General features: G+C 34.5%; 1 pseudogene; it reads right to left on the reverse strand.

Annotated features, from left to right (window-relative positions):
• Nucleotides 1–1,279: 1,279 nt before the first annotated feature.
• Nucleotides 1,280–20,308, reverse strand: LOC101408681 (olfactory receptor 52N1-like; annotated as a pseudogene).
• Nucleotides 20,309–21,263: the final 955 nt, after the last annotated feature.

Raw genomic sequence — 21,263 nt, forward strand, 5'->3', positions numbered from 1 at the left:
CGAAAAGAAGAATAACAAAAACATACACATACACACACAGTATTTTTAAGAGGCTATTTCTGTCAAGCAACTAGGTGGAAGAGATTTTCAAGATGGATATTTTTATTTTTCTCATAATTACCTTGTCTGTGTTGTTTGATTATAATTTGTACAAATACACATTATTTACACTAAATTTAGCATACATCTTTAAATAAAGAGAGTATATATACTTTGTAAGTCATAGGCAGATAGCATGAGAGTCAAGAAAGAAAATGTTTCATAGTTTAGAAAGATCTGAGAGTATGCTCAAGACTTATTGTTTAAAATGAATATTTTCCCAAAGTGTAATATGCATGCAAACAAGATCACAAATCTTAAGTGTACAGCTTCATGAAATACCACCACGTGGATACATCCTGTAATTACCATTCAGGTCAAGAACTAGATCATTGGCAGCATCTCAGAAATACCCTTCATACCCGGTCCAATCATTACCTAGACTCTAATTCTCAAATTTAACATCATACTAATTTCTAACACCATAAATTAGTTTCGCCTGCTTGTGAGCTTTATATAAATGAAATTATACAATATATATCATCTTGTCTCTTTCACTTTGCATTATATTTGAGTAGACCACAATTATTTACGTATTCAGTTTGATGTTGATGGACATAGCTTCTGGGTATTATGAGCAAGCTGCAACTTACATCTTTTATAAGTGTTTTGGTCAACATATGTATACATTGCTGGATATACAACTGACAAACTTGGCAAAGAAGGCAGGAAATAAGAACTTGGGAAATAAACTCCAAATGATTTTGTCGGAAGAATGCTGAGATAAACAATTTAGCACAGACATTGGTGAACATGGTTTCTGATTTTCCAGGGAGTTAAAATTTTGAAAAAGTTCAGTTCCAATCCTAGTGATCCAACCACTGTGCCACAAAGTTGTATAGATTGTCATTCAGGAGGGAAATATCTGTCTAGGAGATTAAATGCATTGAACTTCATAGTCCCCTATGAGTAAAGAAGCTTTGAATAATATGGAATTTCAGAAAAGAGGGTCTTTGTCTACATGAGCATAGGAGTACCCTTATAGGGGGTCAAAAGCATACGGGTCAAAAGAGGTAGAAGAATAAAAGTCATATGAAAACATTTCTTATGGCCAGACGTCTGCTTTTATTTGGAGGGTTTTCTACTGACTTGGTGATCTCAACCTGGCTAAGAGAACTCTAATTTCTCAGATGACTCGATTTAAATATTACAAGAACTGTCATTTCCCTTCAGCAAAAACCTAATGACACTTCCTTATATCTGCTTGGTTATACACAATAGGGTTCATTGTGGGAGGCATGAGTAGATAGAGATAAACCATAATAATGTGTATGTGTGGAGGAATAGTGTGTCCCCCCAAATGGTGTATCAACAAGGTGAAGAAAGCTGGGACATAGGTATTGATGATGGCACAGATGTGGGCAGTACAGGTGCTGAAAGTTTTCTGTCGAGCATCTGCTGATGACAGACTCACAACTGCACGAAGAATCATGGTACAGGAGATTGTGATGTACAAGATGGCAAAGCCACCAATCAGGAGGGCGACCATCAAACCATAGATGGCATCGGTCTTAACATTGTTGCAGGATATCTTAGCCGCAGACATATGGTAACAACATGTATGGGGTATGAAATTTCCCCTGCAGTATGGCAGGCACTTGGTGAGGAAAGTGAAAGGGATAGCAAACATTACACCTCTAAGAAAAGTGAGGAGTCCGGCTTTGGCATTGACTGAATTAGTGAGGATAATGGCATAGCGCAGAGGGTAGCAAATGGCCATATAGCATTCCAGGGCCATGAGCATGATCAACTCAGACTCCATCCCTGTGAAAGTGTGCACAAGAACATCTGGGCCAGGCAGGCCTTAAAATCAATCTCCCTGGGTTGAATCACAATATGCAGAGGGTGTTGGGAAGAGTGCTGGTACACATGAGGACATCCGTGAAGGAAAGAAGGACTAGGAAGATGTACATAGGTCTGTGTGAGGACTCGTCAGAGTAGATAAGGTACATAAGGTCAAAGTTCCCTGCAATGGCAATACTGTACATGGTACACAGGGGGAAAGAGATCCACAAGTGCACTTCTTCCAGCCCAGGGATGCCATTGAGGATGAATGAAGCTGGAGTTAGGCTGGTGCCATTTAGAAATGACACAATGACTGTTGGAAGTTCATGGTAAGGCAGTTACAGGATTGCTCTATATGCAAAAAAAAAAAAAAAAAGTAAGTTCAGAGGGTAGCTGGTAAGCAAGATTTTCTTCACCTTGATGGCTAATTAGTCTTTCTCGTACATCCAATCATGATACATGGTCTCTTGTGTTGAATACAAAACATATCCACTTTTTGGGTCCATGTCTTAAGCATTAGACATTAAGGAAATGAACTGACTGACTCGAGTGAATTTGCTGAATCTAGATGTGTCTTTGTTTTTAATCACATACTCCATTCTGCAGATTGAAGTTGGTCACTAACTGACCAACTGGATGATCAAGAATTGATTGAATATTTGCTGTGTTCTAGGTGCTCACCGTCTTAATCAGAGATGCCTATTCCATTCTGAAATATTAGCCATCTTTTATGGTTCTTGTGGGTTCACTTTTCAAAGTTGATCAGTCTTACCTAGTTGACATTCTGACAGTGATTTTAACCTAATTTTAACCAAATCCCCACCCCTTTCAATTTTCAGGAAACTTAAATGCAGAAAAGTATGTCATCCCCTTGTGTCAAAAGCTTTCTTTAGAGAAATCATAGAATGATCTTAAAAGTAAAAAAATAATGATCCTCTTCAAATATCATCAAAAGGCTACTTATTAGTTCCTTTGATCAGTTCCACAATAAATAGATGGGGAAGATTCATTGGAAATGCAATAACTTAGGGAAGTTAATATTTTTCTAAGGTTATAGTCTAGTCCAATGGACTCTAGAGTTGAATCCATTGAGAATAAAGACAGTCATCATCTTAAACTAAGACAATAGACATTTCCTTTAGTACATAGCATTTTATTTTCTATCTATATCACAACTTCTGAGAATCATAGAATCAAATATTTCTCAGGCTACATACTCTTTAAAGCTAAGTTGTTTTTAGCATAAAAGAGAGCTCAATACGGTTTTTTTAAGTCCATAGGAAAAACAAGCTGCGAGAGAATAAAGACTGACAAAACACTTATGGGTGGTAAGGAGGAGAATATTAGGGGTGATAGTCTATCGTGAGGAGACACGAACAAACTAATGACCATATAATGGATGCAAGTAGGATACACAAGTCTGAAAAAGTGGGCTATGTTGGGCTAGAATGCACTGACTAGAAAAAAATGTACAAGTAGTGTAATGAGGGGGATAGTCCTATACAGGAGGCTACTGGAGAAAAAAATAGTCTCTTTGAAACCAAAATATCAATGTTGAAATTGAGAGTACCTGGTGGACGTCTGAGGGGGACCCACCTGCCACTTGAGGTGTCTCTGTTGGAAATTTAAGGTTGTGTAAAATTGGTTCTCCTTTCTTCATGTGTCATTTATAAAATTTTATATCTTTATTCTTTAAAAGATGAAGGCTGAATAGATGAAATCTAGGGACACTTTGAATTGAGAAATAATTCAAATATCATAATTATGAGTGTGAAATGGAGGCAGTTCCTTAAAAGGAAAAGTAGATGAGAAAGAGAGAAAATTATGGAATAAGGCTGTCGTCACTCTTTTCTTTTTTCCACAGTATAAATTATTTTCTCTCAGAAATGCTCTTTTTAGCTTTCATAGCCAGCGGGACTGATTATCTCTCTTTAGAATACTCTTCACAAAAATTATGTTTCAGTAGTTGAAACACCAATGTTTTATCCAAAATAAAAATGAAGCATCCAAGCCAGTCTGTAAAAGCAGCCTTATGGTACGGTACATCGTGCCTTTTCAAAAGTGAGGAGAAGAACCGTATATGATGACTCCCTTATTCCTCCTCTCCCCTCAGCTATCCTAATCTGTGCTCACTCTAACAATAATAAACAAACGCATAGAGACAGAGATTGGATTGGTGATTACCAGAGGGGACGGGGGGAGGGAGGAGGGCGAAAGGGATAATTCGGCACATGTGTGTGGTGATGGGTTGTAATTGGTATTTGAGTGGTGAACGTGATGTAATCTATGCAGAAATAGAAGTATAACGATGTAAATCTGAAATTTATACAATGTTATAAACCAATGTTACTGCAATAAACAAAAATTAAAAAAAAATAAGAAGCATGAACCCCAATTCAGAAATCTGCTCACCCTGAAAGCTTCTGGAGTTCTTCAACAAGCTGAAGACATATGCACGGGTTAAGTCATATTCATGTCTATATGACGGACTTGGCCCTGCAGGAGAGATAGAAGACCTATATTGAGACCAGGTGGAGGCAGGTGGAGGAGGGAGCATTTCCATTCTGTGTGTGTGTGTGTGTGTGTGTGTGTGTGTGTGTGTATGTGTATGATATTCTGAAGTTGGGGTGCTGGGAAAACTTAACTGTTGCTATCTCATTCTACTATAATCTCAGAGAAGTGATTTTCCATGTGTGTTTTTAATGTGAAAAAAGAAGACTTAGGAATCAGATATATCTGCATCCTAAAAACCCTGGCTCAGCCATTGGGAATTGTCTTAGGAATTATTTTGTTAGATGTCAGAGTCTAGGACTCCTGAAGGCATAATTTTTTACATGTACAACAGAGAATATGTAGATGTGGAATCATTTGGACTTTCAGAAATCAATCCTTTTGGAAGATGGACCTGTCTTCTATCTTTTTCAAAACTTAGCACAACATCTTGTACAAAATTAGTACTGAAAAAAATATTTTTGGAGAAAAATTAAACAATATTGGTGTGCAGATAATTAAGTTTTATATGTGATCTTGTATTTAATTTTCTTTGATAAATTTACTTATTAATTTTGACATTTTTTGGTATAGATTATTTTGGATTATCTAGATGTATAACATCTCATTGTGAATGAAGAACATTTAGCTTCTCCCTTTACTATCTTTTTTGTTACATTTTTTTTCTTGCCTTATTCAACTGGCTAAGATATCTCTCCTCTGCAATGTTTAACAGGAGGAGTGATCCTGGACATCTTTGTTTCATCGGCTATAGTGGGTATAGTGATGACTGGGTACAGTGAAGCCGACTAGAGGTAGGGCAACCTGGTTCCCAGCAGTCGTGTGAAGACATGGACTTATGCTACAATGCAGAATAGCTGTGAAATGATTAAAATTATTATAAAATAAAAAGTCACTTATTCTGAATAACTAGTATTTGGCTAACTGCTTGGTGACACACAGTAATTTGTAGTAATGTGAGTGTGCCTCCTGGTTGATAAAACTCACTTGGACTTTGAAATATATCCCCATACAAAGCCTGAAAGGACTGTTTGCAATGTTCAGGAAAGTATAATTCATTACTGAGAAGATAATTCTGGATTAACATCGAATAATTCAGCATTGTGTATGATACTTGCTATAGAGCTTTATAGATACTGTTTTCCCTTCTCTGTGAGATATAACTGACATATAACATTGTGTAAGTTTAAGGTGTACAATGTGATGATTTTATACAGGTGTATATTGCAAAATATTTACCACAATAATACATCCTTCACCTCACATAATTACCACTTTGTTGTGTTATTATGGTGAGAACCTTAAAGTTCTGTTCTCAGAGCAACTTTCAAGTATACAATACAGTATTGTCAACTATAGTCACCGTGCTGTACATTAGATCCCCAGAACTTATTTATATTTATAACTGCAAGTTTTTACCCTTTAACCAACATGTCTCAATTTTCCCCACCCCTTAGTCTATGATGTCCACCATTCTATCTTTTTCTGAGTCTGATGTTTTTAGATTCCACATATTAGTGATATCATGCAGTATTTGTTTTTCTCTGTCTGACTTAACCTCATTTAGCATACTATCCTCAAGACCCATTCATGTTGTTGCAAATGGCAGGATTTCCTTCTTCCTCACAGCTAAATAACATTTCATTGTACAAATACCACATTTTCTTTATCCATTCATCCATCTACATACAGTTCAGTTGTTTCCCTGTCCTAGTCTATTGTGAATAGTGCTGTATGAACATGGGAGCGCAGATTTCTCTTTAAGATAAAGATTAGTGACATCTCTTTCAGATCTATACCAATAAATGAAATTGTTGGATCATAGGGTAGTTCTATTTTCAATTTTTTGAAGACCCTCCACGTTGTTTTCCATAGTGGCTCTACCAATTTACATTCCCACTAACAGTGCACCAGGCTTCCCTTTTGTCCACATTCTCACCAGAACTTGCTATCTATTATCTATTTGATAATAGTCATTCTAACAGATGTGAGGTGATATCTCGTTGTAGATTTAATTTGTATTTCCCTAATGATTAGTGATGTTGAGCACCTTTTCAGGTACTTGTTGGCCATTTGTATGTCTTCTTTGAAAAACATCCATTCAAGTCATCTGCACATTATTAATAAAATTGTTAGGTTTTTTTTTTGCTAGAATAGTATGAGATGTTTTTATATTGTGGATATTAACCCCTTATCAGATATATGGTTGCAAATATCTTTTCCCAGTTTGTACGTTGCCTTTTTATTTTGTTGATTGTTTCTTTTGCTGTGCAGAAGGTTTTAATTTGATGTAGTCCCACTTGATTTTTGTTTTTGTTCTAGTGCCTTTGGTGTCATATCCAAAAAATCATTGTCAAGACCCGTGTCAAGGATATTTGTCCTTATGTTTTCTTCAAGGAGTTTTATGGTTTCAGATCTTCCATTCAAGCCCATAATCTGTTTTGAGTTAATTTTTGTGAGTCGTGTAAGATAGGGGTCTAGTTTCATTCTTTTGCATATGGCTATCCAGTTTTCCTAGACCACTTTTTAAAAAGACTATCCTTTCCTCGTTGAGTATTTTTGGCTCCCTTGTCAAATATTAGTTGGCCATATATACATGGGTTTGTTTATGGCCTCTTGGTTCTGTTCCATTGGTCTATGTGTCCGTTTTTATGATGATGCCACATTGTTTTGATTACTATAGCTTTGTATTATGTTTGAAATGAGGAAGTGTGATGTCTTCAGCTTTGTTCTTTCTTGTGATTGCTTGGCTATTTGGGGTCTTCTGTGATTCCATAAAAATTTTAGGGTTTTTTTAATATTTCTGTGGAAAATCTCATTTGAATTTTGATAGAAATTGCATTGAATCTGTAGAAGGGTTTAGGTGGTATGGATATTTTAAAAACATTAATGTTTCTGATCCATGAACATGGACTATCTTTCCATTTTTTTTGTGTATTCTTCAAATTCTTTTATCACTGTCTTGTAATTTTTGGTGTATAGATCTTTCTCTTCTTTGGTTAAATTTATCCCTAAGTTTTTACTGTTTTTGATGCTATTGTAAATTGAAATGTTTTACTTATTTCTCTTTCAGATAGTTCATTGTTAGTGTATAGAAATTCAACTGATTTTTGTCTGCTGATGTTGTTTCCTGAAACTTTACTGCATTGTTTATTGTGTCTAAGTTTTTTGGTGGAGTCCTTAGGATTTTCAAGATACAAAGTCATGTTATCAGCAAATAGAGATAATGTTACTTCTTCCTTTCCAATTTTGATGTTTTTTATTTGTTTTTCTTGTTTAATTTCTCTGGCTAGGACTTTCAGTACTATGTTGAATAAGAGTGGTAAGAGTGGGCATCCAAGCCTTGTTCCTGATCTTAGAACAAAAGCTTTCAGTCTTTCACTGTTGAATAAGACGAGGCTATGGGATTGTCATACATGTCCTTTATTATGTGAAGGTACATTCCCTCTATACCCACTTTGTTAGGAGTTTTTATCATGAAAGGATGTTGGATTTTGTCAAATGCTTTTTATGCATTTGTTGAGATGATCATATGATTTTTCTCTGTCATTCCATTAACGTGGTGTATCACATTGATTGATTTGCATATGTTGAAACATCCTTGCATCCCAGAAATGAATCCACTTGATCATAGTGTATGATCTTTTTAATATGTTGTTGAATTCAGTCTGCTAGTATTTTGTTGAGATTTTTTCATCTATATTCGTCAGGTTATTGGCCTGTAGTTTTCTCTTCTTGTAATGTTCTTAAGTGGCTTTGGTCTCTTGGTAATGCTGACCTCATGAAATGAGTTTGGGAGTGTAAACATGGTGACGTCACTTGCATAGATATTCTTTTTCTTTTTTAAACATTCTTATAGATCTTTGTGCCTTTTTTTTGAGAGAGATCGGCCCTGTGCTAACATTTGTGGCCAATATTCCTCTTTTTCTTTTTTCTCCCCAAAGTCCCAGTACATACTTATGTATCATAGTTGAAGAGTTATAATTCTTCTATATGGGATGCCACCTCACCATGGCTTGATGTGCGGTGAGTAGGTAAGTGCCCAAGAAACAAACCAAAGAACCCCAGGCCGCAGAAGCAGAATGTGCCAACTTAACCACTAAGCCACCAGACCAGCCCCATGAATAGATATTCTTAATCAGCTGAAAGATGTTCCCTTCTGTTCCAAGATCACTTAGATATTTTTTCTTATGAAAAAATGGAGTTTGAATGTTGTTATTAACTTGCATCTATTAGTGTGATCATATGATTAGTCTTCATTTTATTGATATATTGATTTATGTTGATTAGTTTTTATCTCAACTTTATAATGTAGAATTCACACACACTAAAATGCACATATTTTAAGGATATTATTGAAGAAGTTTTGACAGATATATACACCTAGGCAACTACTATATAATTAAATTATAGAAATTTTCATCATTTCCCCAAAATTTCCTTGTGCTTCTTTCAGTCAATCCTCAACCACATTTCCAGTCCCAAATAACTCCTGATCTGCTTTGTAACACTATATACTAGATTAATGATCCTAGATATTAGTATGCATGGAGCAATACAGTATGTTCTTTTGTGTCTTTTCTTTCACCCAGCATAATATTTGTAAGATTCATTCATGTAATTTTGAGTATTAGTGGTTTATTCTTTTTAAACTGCTTCTAGTATGCCATAGCATGGATTTACTACAATTTGTTTAATCATTCACCTGCATTATTGGATATTCATTTGTTTCCTGATTGGGGCTATTATAAATAACTAACTCTAGACCTTCACGGGCAATTCTTTGTACAGAGACATATTTTTAGTTTTCTTAGGTAAATATCTAGGAGTAGAATTGTTGAATTATATAATAGATACATGTTTAAATTTTCATAAAATTGGCAAAGTGCTTTGCGAAGTGATTTTACCATTTTAAATTCCAACCAACAGTATATGGTAGTCCAGGTCGTCCACATTCTCACCAACACTTAATATGGTCAGTCTTTTTAATTTCAAACATGCTAGTGTGTGTATAGTGATATCTCATTGTGATTTTGCTTTGTTTCCCAAACGACTAACGATAGTAAGTGTTTTTTATGTTCTTGTCTCCTGTACATCTTCCTTGGTGAAGTGTCTGTTCAAATATTTTGCCATTTTTATTTGGGTTATTTGTATTATTATTATTGAATTGAACATATTCATTATATATTATGACTAAAACTCATTACTAAGATATATTTATTGCAAGTCTTTTCTCTCTCATTTTCTAATTTGTCATTTCTTATTGCATATTATTAAGTGTCTTTCAAAGAGGAGTAGTTTTTAACGTACATCTCACCAAATTTTTATTTTGTAGTTTACACCTTTTGTTTCCTAGTTGAGATATGTTGCCTAGCCCAAGGTCATTAAGACATCCCTTAAGTTTTCATCTAGAGATTCTGTAATTTTAACTTCTAGTTTAATTATGTGCTCCATGTTCAGGTAATTTTTGTGTATGCAGTGAGGAAAAGGCAGTGATTCATTTGTCCCTAGAAACACACAACTGTTCCAGCACCACTTGGAAAACCTATTCATCTCATTACATATTTTGATCCCTTTGTTGAAATTCGATTGGTCATATATGTAAGTCTATTACTGGACTCTCTTTATTGTTTCCTTTATTTTTATCTCTATCCTTGTAGTATCTCTACATTATCATGATTACTGTAGCCTCATAAGTCTTTAAATTAGTCAGTGAAAGCCCCTTATATTTGTTCCTTCTTTTTAAAGATTGCTTTATATTTTCTTTGTCCTTTCCATTTCCATAGATACTTTAGATTAATTTTTATACTTATAAAAATCTTTCCTGGATTTTTATGAGTATGGTATTGAACCTATAGATCAATTTGAGAAAAATGATATTTTAACACTCTCAAGTCTTTTAATCCTTGAACATATTAAATTTACTTATTTAGATCTTCTTTGAACTCTCTTAGTGATGTATAGTGTAAAGATCTTGCAAATATTTTACTAAATAGATACCTGTGTTTTATCAATTTTGAACCTGTGATAAATCATTTTAATTTTTTTAGACTTTCAATTTCCTAATGTTTATTGCTGTTAAATATAAATGAAGTTAATTTCAGTTGTATTATTTGCTTTTCTTATTTTGTTTTTTATTCAATCCTCTTTTTTTCTAGATTTTCAGGTAAAACTTCAGATAACTGATATCAAATACTATTATAAGTATTTAAATCTGATAATTTCCCTCTAAACTATATTTTTCTGTTTCTCTCAAATTTTGATGGACTGAAATATGCTTATTTTCTGCATGAGCTCTTTTACTCATGAGTATTCAGATATTTAATTTATACATAACTTGGAAGTATTTGGTATTTTATTGTTATTGATGACTAATTTAATTATGTTTAGTTAGAGAACATATTATCTATGATTTCTATACTATTAAATTTCTTCTCCTTTGTTTTAAGACCCATATGAACTTGAGAAGAATGTGTATTCTGCTGTTTTGGGCACAGAGCAAGGACAAGCAGGAACCGACCATCACCTCTGTGTCTGTCTTTCACCACATTTCACCACGATGACCCTCAGAGGGTAATCACTGCTGCTATACCTCCACCTTCCAAATCTCATTCAAATTCCTCTTTTGGCCAACTCTAACCTGCCAGCATACAAGAAGAAGATTCTGGGCAATGTAATTTCACTTTAGAAATTAACAGTGTACAAATCACCACTGAGTTATTTTCTCTCCTAATAAAACAAATAGGATAAAAAAGTCATTTCCTTGTGTTGAAGAATTCAAGTTGTAGTTATTTATTACCAAAAGACGGGGCTGTGTGGATATGAAGTCATGAGGAAATTAAGAAAAAATATTCATTTTGAGATTCATATGAGTCTACATCCTAGAAACTGACTGAAAGGAATATGTCTTCTTTAGGAAAACATATTGTGTGAAAGCCTACTGCATTTGCTACTACCTTGAGAGAAATTTAGTTTAACTTTTCCCCCATATATTGTTACTTTTTTTTAACAGTGAGTTAAAGTGTTTGAGTTGCTTGTTTATGTCTTACAAAGAGAATTCTTATCAGAGTAATGAGTACGTGTCTGTGACTGTCAATAATCAGAGTAGTTTTTATTCCACTTTTTGCATTTCTATTTTTGAGAGCATAATTTTTACAAATTAACTAGAAATAAACAATAAATTTGACAAGGTAGATGAAATGGACAAATTCCTTGAAACATGCAATGATCAAAACTGACTCAAAAAGGTAGAAAAAAATCTAAAGAAGCCTATATCTGTTAGAGAAATAGAATCTATTATTAAATCCTTTCCATAAAAATAACTCTAGACTCAGATGACATTAGCGGTGAATTCTTCCAAATACGTAAATAAGAACTAAACTCTTGCAGAAGATGGAGATTGAAGTAACACTTCTAAACTTGTTTCATGAACCCACACAACCTCAGTATCAAAAACTTACAAAGACATTATAAGAAAGAAAATTTATAGGCCAATGTATCTTATAAATCCAGATGTAAAAAATCTCAAAGTATTAATATTGAAAATTGAACCTATTAATGCATGAAAAAGATAATAAGTTATAAAAAACTGGAGTTCATTTCAGAAATATAAGGTTGAATTAGCATTTAAACATCAATCAATGTTGTTTTGATATTAACAGAATAAAAAAGAAAAAGCATATGATCAGCTTTAGATGAATCATCTCATTTAAAACTTGAAACACTACTTTGAGATTGATATTATGATTACAGTCTTATGGAGGTTAAAATGATTTAGACCAATAGAAGTCTATAGATGATAACAAACTTAACATAATTCATACAGCTCGTAAATGGAATTGGAGGATTCAAGTTCAGGTCTATTATTTGCCAAAGACTATTATTCACAACTACGTTGTACTGACTGTCGCACATCAGCTCTCTGCCCGCTCTTATCTTGTAACTAATACTGAACTCTACTATCAATCCTACAAGCTATGACCTTAGGAGTTTCATATATAAGGAAAGTTTTGGCTAATAGAATCTTAGGAGAATCTCTAGGTAATTTCATGTATCAGGCAGTAGTTGAGGCCAAGCTTGTCTCAGGGAGACTTTCTCAAAGAAAACAGTATTAACATAAATTCCTGAGCCCTGTCACACCCATTTTATCTCATTTAACTAGTATTAAACCTGTTTTCAGTTATATGATAGGAATAAACAAAGAACTTTCTAATTCCCTCTCATCAATTGGAACTTTTGTACATTTCTTCCCTTCAATAAGCCCCCCCGTAAACATAGAGGGATTGTCTTTCCTAAACATCTTAGCATATATTATCACATACTCCCAAATAATGTACATATTATAAACATTTATGCATAAACAGAATTCGTTAACCCTTCACACCCATCCACTATTTATATCGTAAGTATATAATACGTTACGATGTATGTATAATATTTATAAGCATGTACATTTGCTTAATGTAGTTTTTCAATAGAAAAACAAACACAAAGCAAAAGAGATTTTGGCAAGTACATTGCCATTCAAAGAGTTTCTACCTTGAGAAACTTCCTAGCAGAGCCTAGGACTGGGAGTATGTCTGCCATCTGTTAGTTTACCATTTAATGTATTTACATTTATTTTACGTAATGCTATTAATATTGTAACTCAGCATATTTTAAGAGGAAGGCTTGCCTTTGGGCTTTTCATTTACCATACCTATCTGCTCTGAGACGAAGCTATACCACACCAGATTTATAATAATTGAAGTCTCTCATTCTGGGGAGAAGCTCTATGCGTAGACCTTGTTTTGTGTAAGGGTGTAGACTGGTAGATTCTTTTCTGGAAAAACTGAAAGTTCCTGAGAAAAGATCTATAAATACTGATAACTAAGAACATGAAGCAAAGAGGTCCCTGCAAGAGCACTAAATGTAAACCCTATCAATTGATGAGACTCACTCATTATCTGGAGTTTCAAATCAGCTTTCTAAAGACTCTTTGTTAAGTCTTAATCAGTAGTCAAAGATGGCAAGACATTTGAGAAATAGTTCCAAAATTAAGGATAAAAAAAGAGCAAGCTAAAAAAATAAAGGACTGAATTTCAAAAGCTATGAAAATAGTATTTGTGAAGAATAGATGTATTTATATCAATATATCCCTTTACTTTAACTTTCTTCATTATATGTTAAGCACAATGGAACGTCTTTGGGTTAAGATGAATATATCCACCAAGTCTATATCCACATTTTTCTTCTTCAAATAATATAATTTTAAACCACTATATTTTCTAAATGTTCTGTGTCTTTATACTATGTCCTTAACATTTGAAATATTGAAAGGAAACAAAAAATAAATAGCACACAAATGGTTGAAACAGATCGTGAAAATGTTTCAGTTTTTACCTTAAAATGAATAAGTGATTAAAAAAAGGAAGTTTCTTAGATATAGAATGATTTGATTCTAGTATTTTGATATAAAAAACATTTACTTGAAACTGATTTTTTTAAATGTCTGCTTTATTCCTTATACTGTGTCTATCTTCAGTGCTCTAAGAATGAAAAATGTGAACAAGTACGGGAGGGGTATTCAAAATGAGAAGCAACTGGATTTAAAGAACGCTGAGATTCCTAAACCACATTTCTCTCTTATACTTACTCGGCTTTAAACAGGTCATGAGCAATTTTAGACATCAGTTTCCTCACTAAAACATGGTTATATAAATATACCTCATATTTCTTAATTAAAATTAAATGATATTCATGAATATTTCACATATTCTCAAGTCCTTGAATAAAAAGAGTTCTTTTCAGTATTCTATATTCTAATCTCTTACCTAAAGGCCTCCGTGCATACAAAACTCTACACTTATTCTATACATTAAGTTTCTATAGAAACCAATGCTTTAGCAAAATGAAACTTAAGAGACCAGGCTTGGATATCAGATCGCTTTCCTCTTGTCCAGCTTCCATGACTTATGAAACAGAAGATAATGACCAAGGTCCTGATATTCTCTAAGGTTCTATTCCTCAACAATGTGGAGATTATATTACTTGCCTTATGGAGTTTTTCTGATGATTTTCTGAGTTAACATCTAGAATGTGCAACAACCATTCCTTTTTCATATGTCCAATAATGTTAGTGGTAGCATGGGAATATTAAAGACTATGAATCCCCTCCTTCAATATCATGAACCTGGGTTACTCCTTTTCAAGTACTTTCAGAGAGATTATTAAGATTAGCAACCATTGGGGCCGGCCTGGTGGCGCAAGTGGTTAAGTGCGTGCCCTCCGCTGAGTGGCCCAGGGTTGGAGTTTCAGATCCCGGGCAGGCACTGACCCACGGCTTGTCAAGCCATGCTCTGACAGCATCTCATATAAAGTGGAGGAAGATGGGCATGGATGTTAGCCCAGAGCTAGTCTTCCTCAGCAAAAAGAAGAGGATTGGGAGATGGGAGATGTTAGCTCAGGGCTGATCTTCCTCAAAAAAAAAAAAAAAGATTAGTAACCTTGAATACTTTTCCTCTTAGTGAAGGATGTTCTGGGATCTCAGAGATTCCAACAGTTCTAAGTTCCACGTCTCTGAGTTCATTCTGATGGGATTCCCAGGCATTCACAGCTGGCAGCACTGGTTCTCCCTGCCGCCTGATTCTGCTCTACTTCTTAGCTCTCAGCGCCAACACCCTTATCCTGATCATCATCAATCAAGAAGCAACCCTGCACCAGCCTATGTACCACAATACAGAAAAGGATAATTTGTCATAACAAAAACATAGAAGGGGAAGAGGAAAAAGATGGAACCTGCAGAGGCTAATAGAAATAAGATGCTATCAGCAGAAAAAAGACTATCGTATCTATGAGTTCTTTTTTACAAACTTCCTTGTTACCACAAAACAAAAAATCAGAGAAGAGTCACATAACTTAAATAAAGAGAAAACTGAGAAAAACAACACAGAAAAGCACCAAACTGAAATGGCAGACAGAAATACAATGAAAAGAAAGAGTGGAAATATAAAACATCCAGAAAACAAAAGACAAAATGGCAGTATTAAGACTTCATATATCAGAATTACTCTAAATGTAAAGGACTGAACTCATGAATAAAAAGACACAGGAGTGGCTGTATGGATTAAAAAACAAGACTCAACAATATACTGCCTACAGGAGACACATCTCAGCTGTAAAGACAAACATAGGCTCAGAGTGAGGCGATGGAAGATGATACTCCAAGCAAATGGCAACCAAAAGAAACTGGGTGTAAAAATACAATAGAAAAACTAGCAGCTGGTTCTTGGAAAAGATAAACAAAATTGACAGACCTTTAGACAGACAAACTAAGAAAAAAGAGAGAAGACTCAAACAAATAAAATCAGAAACGAAAGAGGAGAAATTACAACTGATACCACAGAAATACAAAGAATTATAAAGGAATACTATGAAAAGTTATACACCAAAAAATTGGATAAACTAGAAGAAATGGATAAATTCTTAGAATCATACAACCTCCCAAAACTGAATCAAGAAGAAATAGAGAATCTGAATAGACCAATCACAAGTAAAGAGATTGCAACTGTTATCAAAAACCTCCCAAAAAACAAAAGTTTAGGACCAGACAGCTTCCCTGGTGAATTCTACCAAATATTCAAAGAAGATTTAATACCATTCCTTCTCAAATTTTTCCAAAAAATTGAAGAGAATGGGAAACTTCCCAACTCATTTTGTGAGGCCAACATTACCCTGATACCAAAACCAGACCAGGACAACACAAAAAAGGAAAGTTACAGAAGAGTTTCGGTGTGGAACATAGATGTAAACATCAACAAAATATTATATGGATATAAATATATACATATATTTCCAAATATAATATGGAAATAGGACAAAGAATCCTAAAGTTTATATGGAACAACAAAAGAATATGAATAGGCAAAGCAATCCTGAGGGAAAAAACAAAGCTAGAGGCATCACATTCCCTAGCTTCAAAATATACTACAAAACTATAGTAATCACAACAGCATGGTGCTCATGGAAAAGCAGACACAGATCAATGGAACAGAATTGAGAGCCCCGAAATAAAACCATACATCTATGGACAGCTAATCTTCAACAAAGGAGCCAAGAACATACAATGGAGAAAGGAAAGTCTCTTCAATAAATCGTGTTGGGAAAACTGGACAGCCACATGCAAAAGAATGAAAGTAGACCGTTGTCTTATACCATACACAGAAATGAACTCAAAATGGATTTAAGACTTGAATGTAAGACCTGAAGCCATAAAACTCCTAGATGAAAACAGGCAGTATGCTCTTTCACATTGGTATTAGCAGTATCTTTTTGAATATCATGTCTCCTCAGGCAAGGGAAATAAGAAAAAGTAAACAAATGGAACTACAGCAAACTAAAAAGTTTCTGCACAGAAAAGGAAACAATCAACAAAATGAAAAACAACCCACCAACTGAGAGAAAATATTTTCAAATCATATATCTCATAAGGGGTTAACATCCAAAATATATAAAGAACTCATACAACACAGCAACAAAAAAATGAATGATTCAATCAAAAAATGGGCAAAGCATCTGAACAGACATTTTTTAAAGAAGATATACCGATGGCCAACAGGCACATGAAAAGATGTTCAGCATCACTAATTATAAGGGAAATGCAAATCAAAACTACAATGAGATATTACCTCAAACCTATCAGAATGGCTATTATTAAACAGACGAGAAATAACAAGAGTTGAAGAGGATGTGGAGAAAACGAAGCCCTCAAACACTGCTGTTGGGAATATAAATTGGTGCAGCCACAATGAAAAAACAGCATGGAGATTTAAAAAAATAAAAAAGAATAGAACTACCATATGATCCAGCTATTCCACTTCAGGGTATTTATCCCAAGAACATGAAAACACTAATTCAAAAAGTTATTATATGCACCCCTATGTTCATTACAGTATTATTCACAATGGCCAAGACTTGGAAGCAAACTAAGTGCCCATCAAGAGATGAATGGATAAAGAAGATGTGATATATATATATTCTATATATGTAATGGAATATCACTCAGTCATATAAATATGAAATAGTGTCATTTGTGACAACATGGATGGACCTTGAGGGTATTATGCTAAGCAAAATAGTCAGATGGAGAAAGACAGTTACCACATAATTTCACTCATATGTGGAAGATAAACAAGCAAATAATGACATAGATAAGAACAGATTGGTGGTTACCAGAGGAGAAGGGGCTGGGGGGAGGTTGAAAGGGGTAAAGCGGTGTGTATGTACGGTGACAGAAATGGAAACTAGAATTTTGGTGGTGAACGTGATGCAGGCTATACAAAAGTTGACTCATAATAACGTACACCTGAAATTTATGTAATGTTGTAAACAAGCATGACCTCAATAAAATAAATAAAATTAATTAGTTAATTTTTTTAGAAACAAATTAGGGTTATAGCTAGTATAATGTGTTGTTAATTAAGGGATAATTCATACTTTTTATTAATTAACTAGTTATATAATAGGTACAGGCTTGCCCTAGATGAAGTCTGAAGATCTCATCTGCAATATCGGAGAAGCTTCTTAATTCCTATAATACAGTAGTTCATATTATAGCATATGTGCCTGTTATACATGTCTGGAATTCTGGATCAACTATCTCATGATAAGATGAGTTATCTAATCATCTTTTCATCAATAGCATTTTACCATAATGCCAGGTATCTAGTGTAAGTTCTAAATAAATACTTCTCACTGAGCAAGTAGGTTTTCTTACCTTAAATTTAACAGTCATTGACTTATAATTTATATACAATTAGCATGGTAACTAGCTCATTGTGAAGTTTTAGATAGATAGCTTCTTCAGAGAATATACATAGTATGGAAGAATTTTGAGATTTGCAGAAATATATCTAAGAGATTCATTAAGTCTCATGGAACCACCTGGAGAAGTTTCAGGTCTACCTCTAGACCCTGTTTGATTCATATAGAGCTGCAGAATTGTATCCAGCTTCTGTGAGAGAGATGTACTACAAAGAGCAAGAGTCAGTACAATGTAAATCAAGACCATGGGTTACTAGTAGCAATGCACTCTGTTTTAACTTACTAGGGATCTCAGGGTAATGGATACCAAAAGGAAAAACAAAAATAGTATACGTCTGACAGGATATGGCTCATCTTTTTAATCCAAGTATAAAATAAAGCATACCTTAATCTCTTCAGGCAAGTTTGTTATTAGCATTATCTATTTTATTTGAACTCTTGTTAAAGATTTGAGTTCATTCATTAGCAACAAGCTAGGAGTCAGCAGGTGTTTCTTCTTGAGAGCTGACCCATAAATCTGGCAATGGTAAGGTTGAATTACAGACCTTACTTGCACTAGATAGGGATTAAAGCTCTCATCTGCATTGACATACAAACTGAAATATGTCTCTGAAATGATCTTTAAAAAACTGTATGATAAGTATCTTTACATGACTCTATTCACCTCTAGATTTGAACTTTCCCTTGAAAGAGACTATAAAGCTTTCATAGATGTAAAGTTAGCACGTTGTATAATGCCAAGCATCTTCTCAGTATATATTTTTGATTAATAGAACAAGTTTTCACTATAAATTTATGCCAAAATTAGTGCACTGCCTAGCCAGTTGTTGCAATGGGCTACATTATTTGAGACACAAATATTAAATTAATTTAAAGAATAAAACATCGCCACTTTATTTTTTAAGTAATATTTTAATTGAGGTAAAACAAACAGGCAGAAGAGAATAAAAGTCATGACTACACAGCTTGATGAATTGTCACGAAGAGAACACAAACCAGGACAAGAAATGCATTTTCCCAGCATCTGAATTGCTCCATTCATGCCCCATCTCAGTCAGTAACCTGAGAGTAACCACTCTCTTGACTTCTAGCTACATCGATTAGTTTCTATTGTTTTTGAACTTTATAAACGCCACCTTGTTGTTAATTAAACAGTCTATAAATAATTGTATGTTAATTCTTATACTGCAATGAATACTGTTATCCATAATTCCTTAAATTAGTGTATGACTTTTGTATGCTTTGTGGCTTCTTTTCTATTCTTTACTTAGCAATTTAGAGAAAAGTAAATAATTGAATCAATATTTCCCAATTACTATTTGAATAATATAAATTGTTTCTGTTCATTTTTCTACCTCACATCAGGTAGCTATAAGATAAAGAAAGAGTGCATCAGTTAAAAACTTTGGCTCTGGGATCAGACAGACCAGGTTTCAAACCCTAAATTGGCCTCTTATTATCTATATGACTAGAAAACAATTATTCAGTCTCTGAACTTCATCACTAAAATGTGGAAAATAATGTTCTCTTTTATCCAACCTGTTAGTATTCGTATATATTATAAATAAATTAAATACTGAGCATCAATTTTGGGGTAAGTAATTGTTTTCTCACACTATAGTCTGATTTAGAAGAGACACTATCCTATGCTGGGTTCTCCCAGAAGCAGATTTGAGGTGAGAATTTGACTCATATGTTTTATTTGAGAGATGATACTGGGAAATATTTTTGAGAGGACCATGACAGGGAAGAAGTGGAAGTTAATGCAAGGTATATAAATAAACAGGTTACTGGCTGTAGGTACATGGGCTCAGTAAAACTGGGGATCTTTTTTATAATGTTATGAGACGAGACACATATTAGCATTTTCCTGCCACAAAGTGAAAAATTTTGAGTATTTGCCCTCAAATTCCCACTCATGGAACTTAGGTGACTTAATTCCTGGATACTTCTGGACTTCCCTGCCTGATAGCTGAAGAAAGCACTCACGCAGAGTCATAGCTTTCAATAAGACACTATAGGAACTGTGAGTGCCAAGGCGACATGGGAGGGGTACCAACAGCATCCAGTATTTTCGACCACTTGCAAGATCCAACACAGTTGGTTCCCACATTATGTTAACTCTAGACTTTCATGGCCTTTTAGAGTTAGTCACCTGCCAAGATTTCTAAAAACAAAAAAAGAGAGAGACAGCTTGCAACAGGAGGGTTAAGTGGACAAAATACAAACCCACTGCTGTAGTTGATCTTGAGGCCATAACTGATAACCATCACTCCCCTATTATACTTCCTATTAGAGATTCCCCTCTCCCATGGCTAGAATATCCGCTAGTTTAGGCTTTTTGCAAGGCAAATATTCTACACCTTTATCCCTGAGGGGACTAAGACCCAGGGTTTTTATGTACTTTTTAGTACTTTTAAGCTATACTTGCCAATTGATAATCACCAGATATTGGAAGCACCAATAGGTCTCTCACTGAACTCTCCTTGCTTCCAGACATTGTCCTCCCACCACCACGTAGCAGCAATCATATCTCCTCATGACAATCTGGGGGAAGTATTTCTGCCAGCAGAGTCACTCCTTTATCTACCTCCTAGTTTATAAGCATGGTGAGCACAATTATCAAGCAGCAGCTATAGTTTGAGGCACTGTGTCCTCTAGTAAAAGAGGTTCTCTACCCTTGAAAATTAGGACCTATTACCAGTAGAGACTAAAGTGAGAGAAAGAAAAACGTGGGTTACTGGAGTGATAACATAAATGCTACTTCTATTTCTACCCATTGGCTTCTGAATGCTGTGGTTTAGTTATCAAAGACACAAGACCATGTGATTACTCTACTGCAGATATCTACCACGTATTGAAAGACAGCCCCTCAACTCCACAGAATTTCATTCTTGAGTTTGTGCCCAAGCTCCATTTTTTAAGACAAAAAAAGTGCCCCTTTTAAAACCCTTTTGCTGAGATGCCTCACAGTTTCATGTGGTTTGCAGACTGTCGCAGCAAGTATTAATCCCAATTGGTTGGACTGAAAGTGTGTCAATGTTAATATCACCAAGTATGGAATAAAC

This window comes from Ceratotherium simum, chromosome 7 (assembly GCF_057802395.1).
Source record: "Ceratotherium simum simum isolate JZ-2026a chromosome 7, ASM5780239v1, whole genome shotgun sequence".
NCBI classification, from domain to species: domain Eukaryota; kingdom Metazoa; phylum Chordata; class Mammalia; order Perissodactyla; family Rhinocerotidae; genus Ceratotherium; species Ceratotherium simum.